This window comes from Saccopteryx bilineata, chromosome 1 (assembly GCF_036850765.1).
Source record: "Saccopteryx bilineata isolate mSacBil1 chromosome 1, mSacBil1_pri_phased_curated, whole genome shotgun sequence".
NCBI classification, from domain to species: domain Eukaryota; kingdom Metazoa; phylum Chordata; class Mammalia; order Chiroptera; family Emballonuridae; genus Saccopteryx; species Saccopteryx bilineata.
Genome location: NC_089490.1, coordinates 125883058 through 125900490, shown reverse-complemented (window position 1 = coordinate 125900490; position 17433 = coordinate 125883058). Strand labels below are relative to the sequence as shown.

Below are 17433 nucleotides of genomic sequence, written 5' to 3'. Positions count from 1 at the left end.
GTAAATGAGCCCTTTTGAAATAATTTTGGAACCTGGCCATTTTTAGAACATTGTTTCTATGAGAAAGTGAATTCCAGTGTTTAGAACATGATTTATTTTAAGTTGGGTATTTTCTTTGTGTGTTTGGTAACAAAAATCTTTTTGATGTGGTGACATAAAATCAGAGATCTGCTTTGGTTTTTACCTTGTTGAATATTTTTATAATAGAAAAAAATAACCTGTTTTTTTTTCTCTTATATTTTATGATGTTTGCATAACATTCTGAAGACCTCACAATGCATATTTTTGGTCATGTATAATTTTCCACAATCAGAGAGTATATGGAGACTATAGTTGTCCACTGTTTCTGTCTTTCCCCTCCCTGGGCACAGGGAGAGACTGCAGTTTCCAGCCTCCCTTGTAGTTAGGTGTGGCTGTGTGACTGGATACTTGCCAGTGGAATATAAAGTCACGTGGTTTGAGGAACTTTTTTATCTGCTTACCCCTGGCCTGAGGCTCCCTCTCTTTCCCCTGTTTAGCCAGCTAGAATGGTGATGATCAGGGCAACCCTGCAAGCCAACTGTCAGTGGCAGAGCCGCCGCCAGCCTGGGTCTCCAATGACTGAGCAGAGTGCCCACCAAGCTGGAACGCTTATCGTGAACTGTTACCTAGGAGACAAATAAACTCATTGTTATTTGAGCCGCTGAATTGCGGGGCTTTTTTTCTTACCGCAGCTTAGCCTGTTCAATAACACTGCTACAAAAATTATTTTACATGGTTTCCTGTTGTGAAGTGTTTTATCTCAATATACTAAATAATCAAGCTATCTAAGCAAAATAATCAGAAAACTAGGTTCTTCAACTGTTTTTCCTTCAACTCTGGAAGTGAATTCCCTATACATTAAGAAATTGATAAAGCTAATTTAATCTTCCATTCAAACATGAAAATCTGTTTACCAAAGAGTTGGTAGTTGAAAGGGGTAGTGTGTTTTGGCCTTCATTATATATATTAAAGAAAAATAAGTCAAAGAATACCCACCTCAGAAGCACATTTCTTTGATATAGTACCCTGTGATAATCCCATTTTAATTAGGGACAAATTCTGCTTACGATCAAATGTACTTTCAAGAAACAAGACTCTTCAGGGCTCACTCTTATTATAATACAGTAATTAAAGAAGCATAAAGCAAAGTTAACATCACTGAATTTTTTTTTAAAAAAAGCATAATTTGAATTGAGGGTAGAATCACACACATACCTGTTCAAGGTTTGTTTGTTTTTATACCTACAATTGGTATCATACCTAATGATACCTCTTTGCTGAATATTTTGTTTTATTGGTTTGCTTTGTTTTCCTCACAGAGCAAAAGAACACATAATTAAGTTTTCTTCTTTTGTAGTTTTTCATCAGAATAGATGTTAAAATAAATAGTGCCAGATTAGCTTATGGCTAAACAAACATGTAGGCTCAGAACCAATAAAGATGAATTCATTTCTCACAAATTCTAAAACTGAAGAGGTAGGAAAAAGAATGAGAAAAGAATCGATGAGCTTCAGAACCTCATAAAAGCTAAGCGAATATTACAGTATTCTTAGAACTCTTTGAGTTCTGAGAAAATACAAGAGGATAAAATAGGCATTAGCTACAGGGAAAGAATCCATTCTCTATGGACATATCTGAGTTAATAGCAAGTGCAGCTCACCTTACAAAAAAAGCAATATGGGGCCTTAATTCTCTTTGTCAGTACCAAAATGATGATCTATCTACTTGTTATCTAGATCTTCATTATGCACATAAAGATTTCTGTTTCAATCTTGAAATGACATCTGTGAAACTTCGCCTTAGTAAGCCTTGTTTCCCCTCTCCCACTATTCTGGTGACCCGAATAAGCTAAGCAGAAGCATTATAACCAGACGAGGGGTGTGCAGTGTCATATGGATGATAGATTTAAAAAGAACCTTGATAAGGTTTCTGTCTCAAAAGATATGAACCACATATTATTGGCAATTAACTGCTGTATGACAATTCATCTGGAGTCTTGTTCCAAAAAATCCAGAGAACAAAAAATCCAGGTCTAATGCTGGCTTTGGTGGTACTTAACTCTGACAAATCCAGCTGGGCCTCAACTTCCTCATCTAAAAATGGGAATACTGTATTGATAACGTTTCCCCCCAGCCCACTCTAAAGGAAGTCTGTCCCTTCTGGAAACGACAGGGCACACAACTCTACTTGAAAAGAAAAATAAAGACAGTCTTAAAGAGGAAATCATCACAATGGGGAGGGAGGAGTAAGGGCTGAGAATCCTGTAACTCTGAAACAGGGGTCAGCAAACTGTACCCAGAGGGCCAGACCCAGCCTGCTGCCTGCTTTGTTTATTTGCTTTGTTTTGTTTTTGTCTTATGAGCTAAAAATGACTTTTTAATTTTTAGGGTTTTTTTAGTTCAAAGAAGAATAATATTTTTCAATACATGAAAAGTACATAAAATTCAAATATCAGTGCCCATCCATAAAAAGTTTTATTGAAACACAGCCATTCTCATTTATTTATTCATTGTAGCTGCTTTCCCACTGCAACAGCTGAGTTTAGGAGTCCTAACAGAGACCATATGGCCTGTAAAGCCTAAAATATTGACTATCTGTTCTTTATAGAAATAGTTTTACCACATTTTCTCTGGATTATCCAAGGTAGAAATGTTCAAGGGCAGTTAGAATTTAGATTTTGGAAGGATTCACAAGGAGCAATAGTTGGAAAGTGTAAGTTGATGAAGTCAAGAAAGAAAAAGATTAGAGCAAAGAGGTCTGGAGAAAGCATCTGGTGGAAGATCACTTTTGACAATAGGGGGAGGAAGACTCCCTGAAGGAAGTGAAGAGGGCACCATGAGAGCATGGTATGTTTCCCAAAAGCGAAAGGAGGAGTCAGTTCAAGATGAGTTGGTAAGAGCAGACATATCAGAAACCAGGTTAACTGAATATGAATAATAAGACAGGGCATTGGATTTGGTTACTAGAGGTTATTGATGGCCTCTGAGAAAACTAGTTCTATGAAACAGTGTGGTGTTAGTTTTCAAGAGGTCCAGCAGCAGACAGATTTACCCTGGGAAGGAAACTAAGAAGATAATAATCTGAAGAGATTGCAAAACCCAGGGAACTTAGTTTTTGCTTGCTTGCTTGTTTGTTGTCACTTATTTTTGTTTGTTTGTTTAGTGTAAAATTTTTATATTTAGAATTAACCAGCTAGACTCAATTTACATGACCCCAATTTTGTTGGCAATATCCAAAGCATCCTAGTCAGGAAACAGTTGAACATAAGCCTTCTTCTCTCCATTAAGCCTGATCAGGGTGTTGACCTTGGCCACATCAATGTCATAGAGCTTCCTCACAGCCTGTTTAACTTGGTGCTTGTTGGCCTTGACATCCACAATGAACACAAATGTATTGTTGTCTTCTACTTCTTCATGGCTGATTTGGTAGTCAGGGGGAATTTGATGGTGGCATAGTAGTCAAGCTTGTTTCTCCTCAGGGCGCTCTTCTGAGGACACTTAAGTTGCCTTCGGAGTTGCTGTGTCTTTGGCCATCAGAAAGTAGGAGACCTACAGATCTTTTGTGTGTGTGTGTGTGTGTGTGTGTGTGTGTGTGTGTGTGTGTGGCTGTGGATGCCTTTCAGCACTTCTTTCTTTTCTTTCAAAGCCTTGGCTTTGGCTTTGGCTTTGGAAGGGGCATGGGCTTCCTTCTTTGCTTTTGGCACCATCTTTGTGAAAAAAGTGTTTGTTATTTTTTTAGGCGAGTTCTGGGAGTGCTTGTAGTCCTAATGAAAGTATAGGAGATGAGAAGGTGAGGAGATAGAGACGGGGCTGAGCAGATGCCAGGGAAAGGAATAGAGGTTGAAGAAATGACTTAAGTTGAATGTGGAAGTGGAAAAAAAGTATTTGATATGGTTTTGTAATCTTTCTTAAAAGTTTTGTTACCTGAGGTGCGGGAAAGAAAGTGGAGATGATCAGGGACTGAGATTACTGTGGAAGACTCAAGTAAAGTTAAGGGGCTCAGTAGAGGAAGAGACACTAGAAGAAACTTGATCAGCTAGGATTAAAAAAAGCTTGATGCGAAAGAGACCAAAGGCCATTTCCATAAGATGAAGGGAGTACAAAAATTAGAACCCAATGAAGATAAGATTGAAAGAAAGGACCCCTATCATCACCACCAAATTTAAGATCTTAAAGTATTGAAAATGAGGTACAGTGCCTGGCCATTGTAGGTACTATGGGATCTCACAAGAAATCTGAAAATGAAACTTTAGGAATATATGCTGTACCCTGGAAGGCCTTCATTTCTCAGGAAGGTTTTCTGTTCCATGGATGCCTCCCAGGATCCTGTAGGTGAAGGCTATCAGAAAGCAGACAAGTGATGTCTGAGCTGTTGCTAGTGGGACTAGATCACAAAGAATATCCTTAGCCAGTGAATATTAACTTCAGCCTATGGTTGAAACTGAGTAGTCCTTTGGAATGGGGTTGAACTGTGCAGGAAATGACAGCCGATGGAGGATAGGACACTCAGACAACATAATAGAGGAAGAAGAATTTATTAGTAGCCAGCGGTGCACATGAGACTAGTAGCACCAAAGCATGAACTCCCCGAAGTTAGATTTCTTACAGCTTATATACCTTTTACAGTGTCCATGCAAGGGGTGTGTGATTCCTGTGTCTGAGGTCCTACATGCGCCTCATGACTCAATGTGGGGTGGAGGAGTTTCAGTGGGGCAGCAAAGGGAGTGGGGTTTCCAGACCCCTGGTCCTATTGATTTACAAATCTTGTTTTTCTCATGAGTATTGTAAGAGTCTCCAGGAGATCATTTAGAGATCTATAGGATATAGATAATCATTAACTGGCTGAGCCAATCATTTCTGCAGGTCTCTTGTCCTGCATTCTTATGGTTTCTTCCCTCTCATCCCCCACCCCTTTGAGACTCTAGAAATTCCTTTTTTTTATGCTGGAGTCTCACATTCTTCATCTAACTCTAATGGGATTTCCTGATAGTGTGGGTAAGGTATATATGGGCCGTAGTTTGTTGCTGTGCTGTGGCTTCTGTTATGCTCTTTACACTGTTTATGAACAATGGCAACAAACAGGGACCAAACAGGCAGATTCCTAGGAGTAGTAAAACTACTCCTATTAAAGTTTAAACCCACCAAGGGTGGAGAACCATCCCCCCAAAAGGCTATTGGGGTTCCATCTGTGCCAAACTTGCATGGGTACATGTATCAGTCTTGTCATCTTTTTGACAATGTCCTCAATTGCCTGGCCCTTGTCATCTATCTGCAGGCAACAACTGGTGAGATTGAATTTCCCACATACTCTCCTTCTGCTGCTAACAGATAGTCTAGCACCAACCTGTTTTGGTAGATGGCATTTCTCATCTGAGTCTCTTTATAAGTACAGGTCCCTTTCTGAGTTCCCTGGCATTCATAGAAGCTACAGAAAAGCAAGGTGGTAGAGACTGTTTGACCTTCCTTGGTGATTGGATACATAGTTCACAGTCCTCCGCCCTAGTTCACCTCCCTTCCCAGAGTCAAATTATGAGGAGCCCCATGGCGAGGTTCCTTAGGCTTCAGTAATACGTGGACCAGCCAGCTTCCAGTTTGTGGCTGGAGCAGGGCACATTATCTTTCTCGGGGACAACTGAAAAGGGTTGGTGGGATCCGTTTGCACCATCCATGAAGGGATCTCTGCAGGAGCCACTAGCTTCAGGCAACTGTGGTGAATGCAGGCAGGTATTGTCTCTATTGGCAGCCATTGGAGTGGTCAGGATCACAGTATAGGGTCCTCTTCACTTGGAAGGGAGGGGTGCTGGATTCCACTCTTTGATCCACACCTGGTTACCTGGGGGAAAAGAATTAATAGGAGCAAGCAGACTAATCGGAGTCCTATCCAACACCCACTTAAAGCCTCTAGTTGTCTGTGTAGTTCTGTTTCTCCTAGTTCTCATGGTGTCCCTGGAAAACTATGTAATATTTTTTTATACCTGTTGTATAATATCTTGTAAGGTGAGTGCACAATGTTCTTGGATGGGGTACACCAAATTTTGAACAGTGAATCTTGCACCCATTTAAAATTGGTCTCCTGACCTAACTTGCTAAGCCCTAACTTTAGAGTCCTATTCATGTGTCCCACCTTCCCAAACTCTGTGGTCTGTATGCCGCATGACATTCCCAGGTGATGCCTAAGGCTTGTGCTGTTTCTTGTACCACCTTAGCTACAAAAGCAGGGCCGTTATCGGAGCCTATCCAACGTGGCAGTCCAAACCTTGGAGTGACTTCTCTGAGCAGTGCCTTTGTCACTTCTCTGGCCTTTTAAGTTTGGGTGAGATAGGCTTCTACCCATCCTGAGTAGGTGCACACTAACACTAACAAGTACTGGCAGCCTTGGCTTTGGGGCATTTTGGTGAAGTCTACTTGTATATCCTCAAAGGGGGCTTCCCATAGTATAGGACACCTGGTGGCATCGAGAGTCCTAGTTTGGCATTGTTCTGGTGGCACATTGGGCAGCACAGGCTGACTGCTTCAGCTAAAATTGCTAGGAGAAGAATGTAAAAATACCTTCCTAGAAGTTGTTCTGTTTTTTCTTGCCCCAGATGAGTGGCAATATGTAAAGCCTGGACTACCACCAGTCCCAACAGGTGGGGGAGGACAACTCTACCGTCTCGCAGTTGCATCCAGCCACCCTTTAATTCTTTTACCCCTTGTTTTTCCATCCACCTTTTCTCTCCCTCAGAATATTTGGGTGCAAGATCTGGGGCCCATGGGATCAGAGGGGTTATAGTAGCCTTGTGGTAGGGCAGGGTAGAAGCCCTCTTTGCCTCTGCATCTGCTCTGGCATTTCCCTGGGCTTCTACTGTTCCTCTCTTCTGGTGTCCTCGGCAGTGGATTACTGCTATTTGTTTTGGCTTCCAGACTGTTTTCAGAATTTGAGGTCCTTGCCCCTGGCTGTCAGGAGCCCTCTTTCCTTCACTGAGCTCTAGGGCCTGAGACAGAGCAATCAGTTCTTTCTGCCCGCTGAGCAGAAGTGCCTTAGAGCAGAAGTGCCTTAGAGCAGAGGCCACGCCTCCACAGTCTCTGTTAGAGTCACTACTGCATACCCTGCTTGCCTTTCCCCTCATGAGTTCACAGAGCTGCTTCCATCTACAGACAGCTCCCAATCTGGGTCTCTTGTGGGCTGGTCTAACAGGTCTGGCTGGCTGGAGTACATGGAGTCAAGCACTTCTAAGCAGGTGTGCTGCTGTTTTCCCTCCTTCACTGGGAGCAGTGTTGCTGGGTTTAAAGTGGTACACACCTCTATTGCCAGCCTTGGGTTTTCACAGAGTAAACTCTGGTATTTGGTAAGATGGGCATTTGTGAGCCAATGATGCCCTTTTGCATTCATCAGAGTTACTACTGCATGAGGTACCCGCACCTTCAAGTTTTGTCCCAAAATCAATCTGCCCGCCTCTTATACCAACATTTCTGTGGCTGCTAAGGCTCTCAGGCACAGTGACCAGACCTCAGCGACTCCGTCCAATTGTTTGGAGAGGTAAGCTACTGGTCTAGGCCATGACCCCAGGTCCTGGGTTAAAACACCCACTGCTGTCTTGCTCCTCTCTGAGACGTACAGCACAAAAGGTTTTGCTAGGTTAGGAAGACCCACCACTGGGGCAACTTGTAATTCCTTTTTAAGAGTCTGAAAAGCACAGTCCTATTCCAACCCCCACTCTATGGACTTATTTTTCCTCCCTTTGTGACTTCATAGAAGGGTTTGGCCAGCACTACCAAATTGGGGAACCACAAATGACAGAATCCTACTGTACCCAAGGAACTCTCTAACATGTGTCCCCATGGTGGGGACCAGTATATCTGAATAACCTGTTTCCATTCCAATCCTAGCCTCCTCTTCTTTTGCTGGAGAATGAATCCCAAGTATTTTACTTGTGTTTAGCAGATCTGGGCCTTCTTCTTTGAGACCTTGTATCTATTCTTTGCTAGATGATGTAGAAGTTCGTCTGTTCCTTGAGCATATCCTTGGAGAGTCTCATGATCTAGCAACAGGTCATCCATGTATTGGAGGAGGACACATTTAATGTCCTGTGCAGAAAACCACTGGAGATCACAAGTAAGGGCCTCCCCAAAGATGATAGGGAAGTTCTTGAACCCTGTGGGAGCCCAGTCCATGTGTACTGCATCTTTGTCCTTGTAACCGGGTCCTCCCACTGGAAGGCAAACAGCTCATGACTTTCAGGAGCCTCTTATACTAAAGAAGGCATCTTTCAAGTCTAAGCAAGTAAACCGGGAGACTTGGGCAGGGAGGAGGCTTAAGAGAGTGTAGAGGTTTGGTACTGTCGGGTGCAGAGTCACTGCTGCCTCATTTACTACTCTGAAGTCCTGTACTGGCTGATAATCATTGGTTCCTGATTTTCTGATGGGGAGCAAAGGAGTATTCCAGGGTAACTGGCACAGGATAATAATGCCATGTTCCTTAAGCCTCTGTAAATGCACCTGGATTCCTTCCAAGGCTTCTCTAGGAATTTGGTATTTTCTTTGGCTGACATGCAGTGTTCCATGCTTTAACTCTATCTGCACTGGCACCTGATTTATTGCCAGCCTGGGAGGATTGTCCTCAGCCCATACTCCAGGCCAGTGTTTTTCAACCAGTGTGCCGTGAGACATGGTCAGGTGTGCCGTGGGGAAATTAAACATGGGTCCCCAAACTACGGCCCGCATGCCAGATACAGCCTGCGGAGGCTATTTATCCGGCCAGCCGCCTCCATCTGAACATAAACATTCCCCTCACAATCCCTCCAGCTATCAGCGACAGGAAGAGTGGAGGCATAGGGAATGCTCACTGACCAATCACCTTCTAGGATTCATCCTGACCACTAGCGATGAACCAATAGTAGGCCGCCTCTCATCCACACCCAGGAAGGTCCCTGATCGGGCTGCTGCACACTTGTCATTATGTGGCCGCAGTGAGTAGTTGAAGCTGCTACTCCTCCCCATGGTCAGGACTGGAGGTAAATGTTGCCACCACTAGATGAAGCCTCAGCCTCAGCTGGTTATGTCTATCCTGATGGTGTATATAGATATTTAACCTTTTTCTTTTTAAAAGAAGCCCCTGCAGAGGGTGATATACAATGCATCACAATGCATCACAATGTTATCTAACTTTAAAGCTAAAGTTTGCTGATCTTCCTTTGGACAATTTTTGGTTATCTGTTGCCAAGGAGTCCCCCATTCTGGCCAACAAAGCTATTTTGACATTGCTCCTGTTTTCAACCACATATCTATGTGAGCTGAGCTTCTCAAGCTTGACTTCGATAAAAACTAAAAACAGAGAGAGACTGAGAACTGTTGAGGAAGAGCTTCGTGTGTGTCTTTCTACCATTCCTGCCAGGATATCCCTTTTGTGTTCATCGAAACAGGCCCAGGTTTCACACTAAGTGAGTATAAATACATTTAGAAACTATATTATTAACTATATGTATAATATGTACTATGTTAGAGTGTCATTTTGGTAGGTGGTGTGCCCCAGGATTTTGTAAATGTAAAAAATGTGCCGCAGCTCAAAAAAGGTTGGAAATCACTGCTCCAGGCCATTTCTGGGTTAGCCTCTGACTGGGTGGCTTCTCAGGCTGGGTAGCAAAAATCCTCCACTCTTCCTCTCTGGGGTTGATTAGAGTTAGAACAAGCCTTGGCTTTTGTACCTGCAACTCTAGCCAGCCATTGTCAGCAAAAGATATAGTGGCCCTTAGTTTACTTAGCAGATTGTGCCCCAGCAGGGGCACTGGACAGTCAGGCATGTAAAAAACTGATGCATAACCTCATGACCTCCTATAGGACATTTACAGGGCAGGCAGAATGCCTGTTCTTCCTGTCTGCCTGTGGCTCCTACAATATCCACCCTACAGGTGGAGAGTGGTGTTACTGGCCAAGTCACTACTGAGTGTTCAGCCCTTGTATTAATCAGGAAATCCATCTGCTGGCCCCTTATCACCATGTGGACCATAGACTCATCAGGAACCCCTTAGTTCAGTTGCCATCAGTCCAAGAGCTATTCGCCAGCTACAACATTGAACAGTGTGTCTTCCCCTTTGGATGCAGCCAGCAAACCTGCCTCCCCCTTCTCCCGACTGGGACATTCATTTTTCCAATGACCAATTCCCCGGAAGATGGCACACTGATCACACCACAAGGGGGTCCTGCCTGACTGTCCTTTCTTTCCCTGCCTGTCTTCTTACTATTTCCAAACAGAGGAGGCTTTCCTTTGCCCTTGTGCTGAAGGGCAGCAGCTATGAGCTCAGCCTTCTTCTTCATTCAGTGCTCATCCTCCTGCCTGCTTGCAACCTCTCTGTTGACTTAGACCTTGTTGGCTACTTCCAGGAGTTGAGAAAAGTTCATCCCTGTGAATCCTTTTAATTTCTGGAGCTTCCTTTTGATTCTGGTCCCGGCAGTGACGATCGTTTCTCGGGTCGTGTGGAATGTTTCCCTGCCTTTACTACAAGTACAGGGGATGCCTGAGCCCTGAGCCAAGGGGGAGGGTGCAAAACTAGCATGAGCCAAGTGACTCTGTAGGGAAACTGGTCGGGGTGGCCTGGATCTCCAGTGACTACCTGCCATACTTTCTGCACAATGGACCTATCTAAGCTCCCTTCTGCTGGCTACCCAACCCCAAACATGGGCCATTCCAGTTCATACAAGGTTCTCAATCTCCCTAGGGACATGGTGACTCTGTAATCCCCCGAGAACCCTTTACACAAAGTCCAGACCCTATCTGGCTGCACAGCAGTTGCCCGGACTGGGCAACACCACTCAGCCACACCCAGTTGCCTCCCCCACCCAGCAACCCACACAGCTGCCGCCCCTGTAGGAGGCCAGCCCCAAGGCACCCACACATCAACACTGGGTGGCTCCAGAGAGCCCCAGTCCTCTGGGGATATCCCCACAAGCTGGCTCTGTGCTTCCACCCGGGGTGCTACCCCAACTCTAAGCTTTCGGGGGTCTGCAGGGCACCCAGACTGGCCCTGCATCTGGTGGGCACTGAGCCCAGTCTACCCACACCACCTCTCCAGGAGGAGTTCTCTGCCTACCATGCTCCCAGGCCCCACCACCATGAAGACCACCCCCCTGTGGATGCCCCTAGACTCCTTTCCTGAACTGTAGGCATGCCAATCACCGGTTGAAACCCTGCCCCTAAAGCCTGGACCTCGTTCTCCTTGGCCTCTAAACCTGAGGCTCTGCATGCTGCCTGTTCCAGCTCCGAGGTCTCACTATTCTCTGTTCCACTTCTCACCCGAGTCCTGGGACTGTGCCCCATGTGGCATGAGACCCCTTTCTTAAAATTAAAGTTCTTGATCATCCTGGTCAACGGAGTGGGTTTTCCTTGCGAACCCCCCATACCTCCCATGACAAGCACCAGTCACACCACGAGAAGGAATTGGGTAAGGGGAAGGGAAACTTGGAGGGGACGCCACTTGCTTTGGCCCTGGGGGAGAGAGTTGGAACCCTCTCCTGTTGCCATCTCATTCACTCTACTCAGACTTTCACACAACCTCCCACAACTCATGGAGGATGATGAATCACCAATCCTAACTTGTCCTGCATACAGTGATCAGTCACCATTCCTAAACTGTGGAGGGTGATCAGGCTGTGCAGTGTGATCAGGCTTCCCTTCTGCCTCAGCTAGCTATCCTGTGCCCGGTATGCCCTACTGTGATTCTGGCTTGCCCCCATTGTCCCATTCCGCTGTTGTCTGATCCTTGCTGAGACCAGCATAGGGAACCCCCTCCTTCTGTCCTACAGAGGCTTCCACATGGGGAAATTCACTCAGCAGGCACATCTACAGGGTGGCTCGGGAGCCCCCCAATGAGGTGGCTGAAGTCCGCCAATTGTGGACATCATTCCTCCTCGTTTCCCAGCCAACACACCAGAAATCTGTTGCAGGAAACGACAACCAAACAAGAATGATAGACACCCATACAACTTAACAGAGGAAGGAGGATTTATTAGTAGCCAGCGGAGCATGTGGGTAGTAGCACCAAAGCATGAACTCCCCGAAGTTAGATTTCTTACAGCTTATATACCCTTTACAGAGTCCATGCAAGGGGTGCATGATTCCTTTGTCTGAGGTCCTACATGCGCCTCATGACTCAAGGTGGGGTGCGGGAGTTTCAGCAGTGCAGCAAGGCAGAAGGGGTTTCCAGACCTCTGGTCCTGTCTATTTACAAATCCTGTTTTTCTTGTGAGTATTGTAAGAGTCTCCAGGAGATCAGTTAGAGAACTATAGGATGTGGATAATCTTTAACTGGCTGAGTCAGTCATTCCTGCAGGCCTCTTCTCCTGCAGTCTTCTGCTTTCTCCCCTCTCAGAACAATGACTTAACCCATTGACTTTGGCTCACTGGGCTCCCTTTCCTTTTCTTCCAGGGAAACAGACTGAATGAACAAAAGCTGTGAAATACCTCCCTTGAGAACAAGACTCCTGTACACTAATAAATACTAAATGCTTTCATTATAATTTAAGTGAATGACTTGCTTTTACTGCCCCCCCCAAAATACCTCATAATGAAGAGCACAAGAATGACATTTTTCCAAAATGTTACACACTGATACTAATTTGTTGTAAAATCATAAATGTCTACCAGTTTTGTTGATTAAAAATTAATTTACATAAACATTTGAAAAATGGTGGAAGGGAAATAAATAGATATCTGAACCATTCAATTATTTGAAGTTCCTAGGCATTAGGTAACATTTACTAAAGGATAATTTTAAGGCATATTTAACAAATTACATAGTGATATTTTGGGGTCATTTGAAATAATATATATGTGTATATATATATGTGTGTGTATGTGTGTGTATATATATATATATATATATATATATATATATTTGGTATTTTTCCAAAGTTAGAAGTGGGGATGCCGTCAGACAGACCCCCACATATGCCAGACCAGGATCCACCCAGCATACCCACCAGTGGGTGATGCTCTGCCCATCTGGGGCATTGCTCCACTGTAACCAGAGCCATTCTAGTGCCTCAAATGGAGGCCACAGAGCCATCCTCAGTGCCTGGGCCATCTTTGCTCCAATGGAGCCTTGGCTGTGGGAGGGGAAGAGAGAGATAGAGAGAAAGTATGGGGGAGGGGTGGAGAAGCAGATGGGCACTTCTCCTGTGTGCCTGACCAGGAATTGAACCCTGGACTTCTATACACCAGGCCAATGCTCTACTGCTGAGCCAACCAGCCAGGGCCAAAGATCTTTTTTTTCAGCTCCCATTTTATTTCTTCTCCCTTTGCCTCTGGCCAAACCCCTCCCCCATTCCTGCTGCTCCTGAATATTCCTTTGGAGATTCAGCAAAAAAGAGGAAGGAAAAGATTCACATATACCGGAAAGCAGATAATTTCCTGGTCTCCATGACATAAAAATACTAGTGCTCCCACAGAGAAACAGATTGGATGACAATTTTAGGATAATTGAATTGCTTGATACTTTTCAAATAGTTGAGAAACCAGTGCTGTGAAAGCCATTTTTTTTTTCAGTCCTACCTGTAGTTTCCTGGGATAGGAAAGTTTCTGTTTACTCATTAAAAGCAAAACACGAAGCCAAGTCTTGCAGATTTCTGAGTGTGTTTGTTACATAATGACTGGGAAAATAAACCCCTTGGTAAATTAAATTAAACTGAGTTGCCTGAATTTTCAATAAATCAGATAATAATAATTAGTAGTGGACAAAATAATTTTTTCATATAGATGAAATGTATGAAAGAGACTTGTAGATCCTAATTTTAAATAATTTAAGGGTTTCCCTTTTGGATGGAGATTGAGACTCTCAGGTATGAAACAATTGATAATAATATGAAAAGAAGTGACTGGTAATCACAAAAGAGTCTAAAGCACAATGTAAAGCCAGAAGCCAAGGCCAGGGCCACCATCACAGCAGCCCGGCCACTGCAGGTTCGCATTGGATTCGGACAGTCGGTAAAGAAACAATGGAGCCAAAAACTGATAGGCCATTTTCTTTAATCCTAGCTTGCACCCGGCGGGCAAGTAAAAATACACACTGGGCTCCAAAACCCAATCACATTCAGTGCTCACAAAGCCACTGACTTATCCGAGTTTCCTAGAATCAAAGGTTTCTAGCTCACCAGCCTTATTCTCCTCAGTTCCCCATCTCCTTCCTTATCCCAGATACAAACTCTGTACAAACTGGCATCTCACTCAGCACTCCGCCATCTTGGCTGCTTTTCCTGGCCTCCTCTACGTGGCCTCCTTCCGCTGCTGGCTCTACTCTCTCCTCTAATCATCCCAGGAACCAAGAGCGCAAGGTCCCGCTCCATCCCTATTTTATAGTGTAGAAATCCAAACCCTTAATCCAATATACAAAATAGGAAAGTCTCTAATACAGTCACTTCTCTGAGGCATGATTGGATTGTACCACCCCACATCAAAATGGGTGGGAAAGGCTTAATCCCAAAACCAAGCCCCAGGCTACAAGGATTCTCAACACACATTAATATCACCTGGGCAACGGCCTCTTTAACAAAGTGAGCATAATACATTTTATCTGCCCAAAACACAATCAGAGAAGTACCTGGGCAGACAAACCATAGAATTGAACTGAAACAAAATGATTTGACTTCTGGTTCTTAAACTTGAATATGCCCCCAGAATCACCTTGATATCTTGTCAAAACACCACTTGCTGGATTCCACCCCCAGTTTCTGATTCAGTAGGCGTGGGTGTAAAGCCAGAAGCCAAGGCCAGGGCCACCATCAGAGCAGCCGCCCGGCCCATGCAGGTTCGCATTGGATTCGAACAGTCGGTAAAGAAACAACGGAGCCACAAACTGGTGGGCCATAGTCTTTAATCCTAGCTTGCACCCAGCGGGCAAGTAAAAATACACACTGGGCTCCAAAACCCAATCACATTCAGTGCTCACAAAGCCACTGACTTATCCGAGTTTCCTAGAATCAAAGGTTTCTAGCTCACCAGCCTTATTCTCCTCAGTTCCCCATCTCCTTCCTTATCCCAGATACAAACTCTGTACAAACTGGCATCTCACTCAGCACTCCGCCATCCTGGCTGCTTTTCCTGGCCTCCTCCACGTGGCCTCCTTCCGCTGCTGGCTCTACTCTCTCTGCTCTCTCATGCTAACCTCAGGAACCAAGAACGCAAGCTCCCGCTCCATCCCCATTTTATAGTGTAGAAATCCAAACTCTTAATCCAATATACAAAATAGGTAAGTCTCTAATACAAAGTCACTTCTCTGAGGCATGATCGGATTGTACCGCCCCACATCAAAAAAGGGTAGGAAAGGCTTAATCCCAAAACCAAGCCCCAGGCTACAAGGATTCTGCCTGCCTTTAGCCCACCCCAACACACATTAATATCACCTGGGCGATGGCCTCCTCATGGGCAGTGTAATCTTTAACAAAGTGAGCATAATACATTTTATCTGCCCAACAGGTGGGGTTACTGAGAGTTTCCATTTCCAACAAATTCTCAGAGCTGCTGATGCTGCTGGTGCTGGCACCATGCACTTTAAGAACCAGATTTAGGCTTGACCAGGCGGTGGCGCAGTGGATAGAGCATCGGACTGGGACATAGAAGACCCAGGTTCAAAACCTTGAGTCACCAGCTTGAGCTCGGGCTCACCAGCTTGAACCCGGGAGTCCTTGGCTTGAGCAAGACACAACCCCATGGTTTCTAGCTTCAGCCCAAAGGTCACTGGCTTGAGCTCAAGGTTGCTGGTTTGAGCAAGGGGTCACTCGCTCTGCTGTAGTCCCGCCCCCCGCCCCCATCAAGGCACATATGAGAAATAATCAATGAACAACTAAGGTGCCGCAACAAAGAATTGATGCTTCTCATCTCTCTCCCTTCCTGTCTCTTAGTCCCTATCTGTCTCTCTCTCTGTCTCTGTCACACACACACACAAAAGAATCAGATTTAGGTTAATTTGGGGCAATATCTAGAGACAGATAGGTTTCATAAGAAAGTGGGTTGAAGACAACGAGGAGAGACAGAAGATAATTTATTGGAGGAAGTTAAAGGAAAGAAGGAATTAAGACAATAGGGTGCTGACTAAATTAAAATGAAAACAGCAACAAGGGAAGTTAAGCTTTAATTGAAAGCAAAACCTTGTCTGTATTATACTCTTTGCATTCACAGTCCTGGATGTTATCTGTTGGTCAAATAAATTTGTAAAAATATGATTTTTATGTTTGCTTGCTTATATAAATAGTTTGCATTGGGGGCTGGGCAGCGCCAGGCATATGTGTTCTGTGAAATTGCAGATTACCATTCTGCTTGGGAAGGGCCATTGTTTTGCTAATGTTTGCTGGAGGAGAGGTTTTCATGCCAGAAAGTTTTGAAGAGAGAAGAAGAGGAAGAAAGACACCATGTTTAGAGAGAGAATGCAGAGTGCTGAAAAAGAAGCCGTGTTGGCAGAGAGAGAGAAGGTGTGCAGATGAGGAACCAGAGCTGAGGGCTTTGTGAGCTCTGCTGAGACTGGTGAGGACTTTGATTCTAGGAGAGACCAGAGAAGATTCTCCTGGTTGTGGAGCCGGAGAATACGTCAGGGCTTATGGAACCCTGAATGCCCTGTGTGTTTGCTTGTTGGCCGGTGTGACACTTTAATAAAGGAATGGTCCGCTATTTTTTGGCTCCACTGTTTCTTTACTGTCTGCCCAAATTCAATGAGAACCTGCATGTGAATGGCCAATGGCCGTGACTACTAGCCATACATTATCTAACATGAAAACATCCAGGAGAAGAACCAGCAGATGCTCAAAACCTTGACAAATATAAGTGATAATGATGACTGCAGTGAAATAACTTATCAAGGACAACACAGTTAAAAAGTGAGCCTGAGCCTGACCTGTGGTGGCGCAGTGGATAAAGCATCGACCTGGAAATGCTGAGGTCGCCGGTTCGAAACCCTGGGCTTGCCTGGTCAAGGCACATATGGGAGTTGATGCAAAAAAAAAGTGAGCCTGAGTTCTAAGCCACTTAAGAGGTGGACAAGGAAGAGGGTAGATGGACACCAGAATACCATTCCTATTACTGACTAAGGCTGGGAGGGATAACGTGGCTTAGGAGTGCAGCAACCCTGGGCTTTCTAATACTGCAGCTCAGAAATAGGCAGACTTATCTATCAGTCCAGGCCAGTCGAGCATGTGTGTTCTCCTGTGGGGCCCCCCTTACAAGGCTTAGAATGGAAGAGAAGACATGAATATTTGAATTACTGTAGTCATTCCTCAAGGAAGGAAAACACAGCAAGGGTCAAGTTCCGATAGCCCTGCTTACTCTTCTTAAATTTACAGATCAAATCATTTTCTACTCATTTTCTGAGGCAGAGTGATAAAAGAGTGAAGAGGCCAGGAATGTTACACTGGCCAAGGTCTCTCTCCATACAAGAAAACAGCAGGAGCCAGG

General features: G+C 44.6%; 1 pseudogene; it reads right to left on the bottom strand.

Moving 5' to 3' along the window:
- Positions 1–3224: 3224 nt before the first annotated feature.
- On the bottom strand, positions 3225–3727 carry LOC136320083 (large ribosomal subunit protein uL23 pseudogene; annotated as a pseudogene).
- Positions 3728–17433: the final 13706 nt, after the last annotated feature.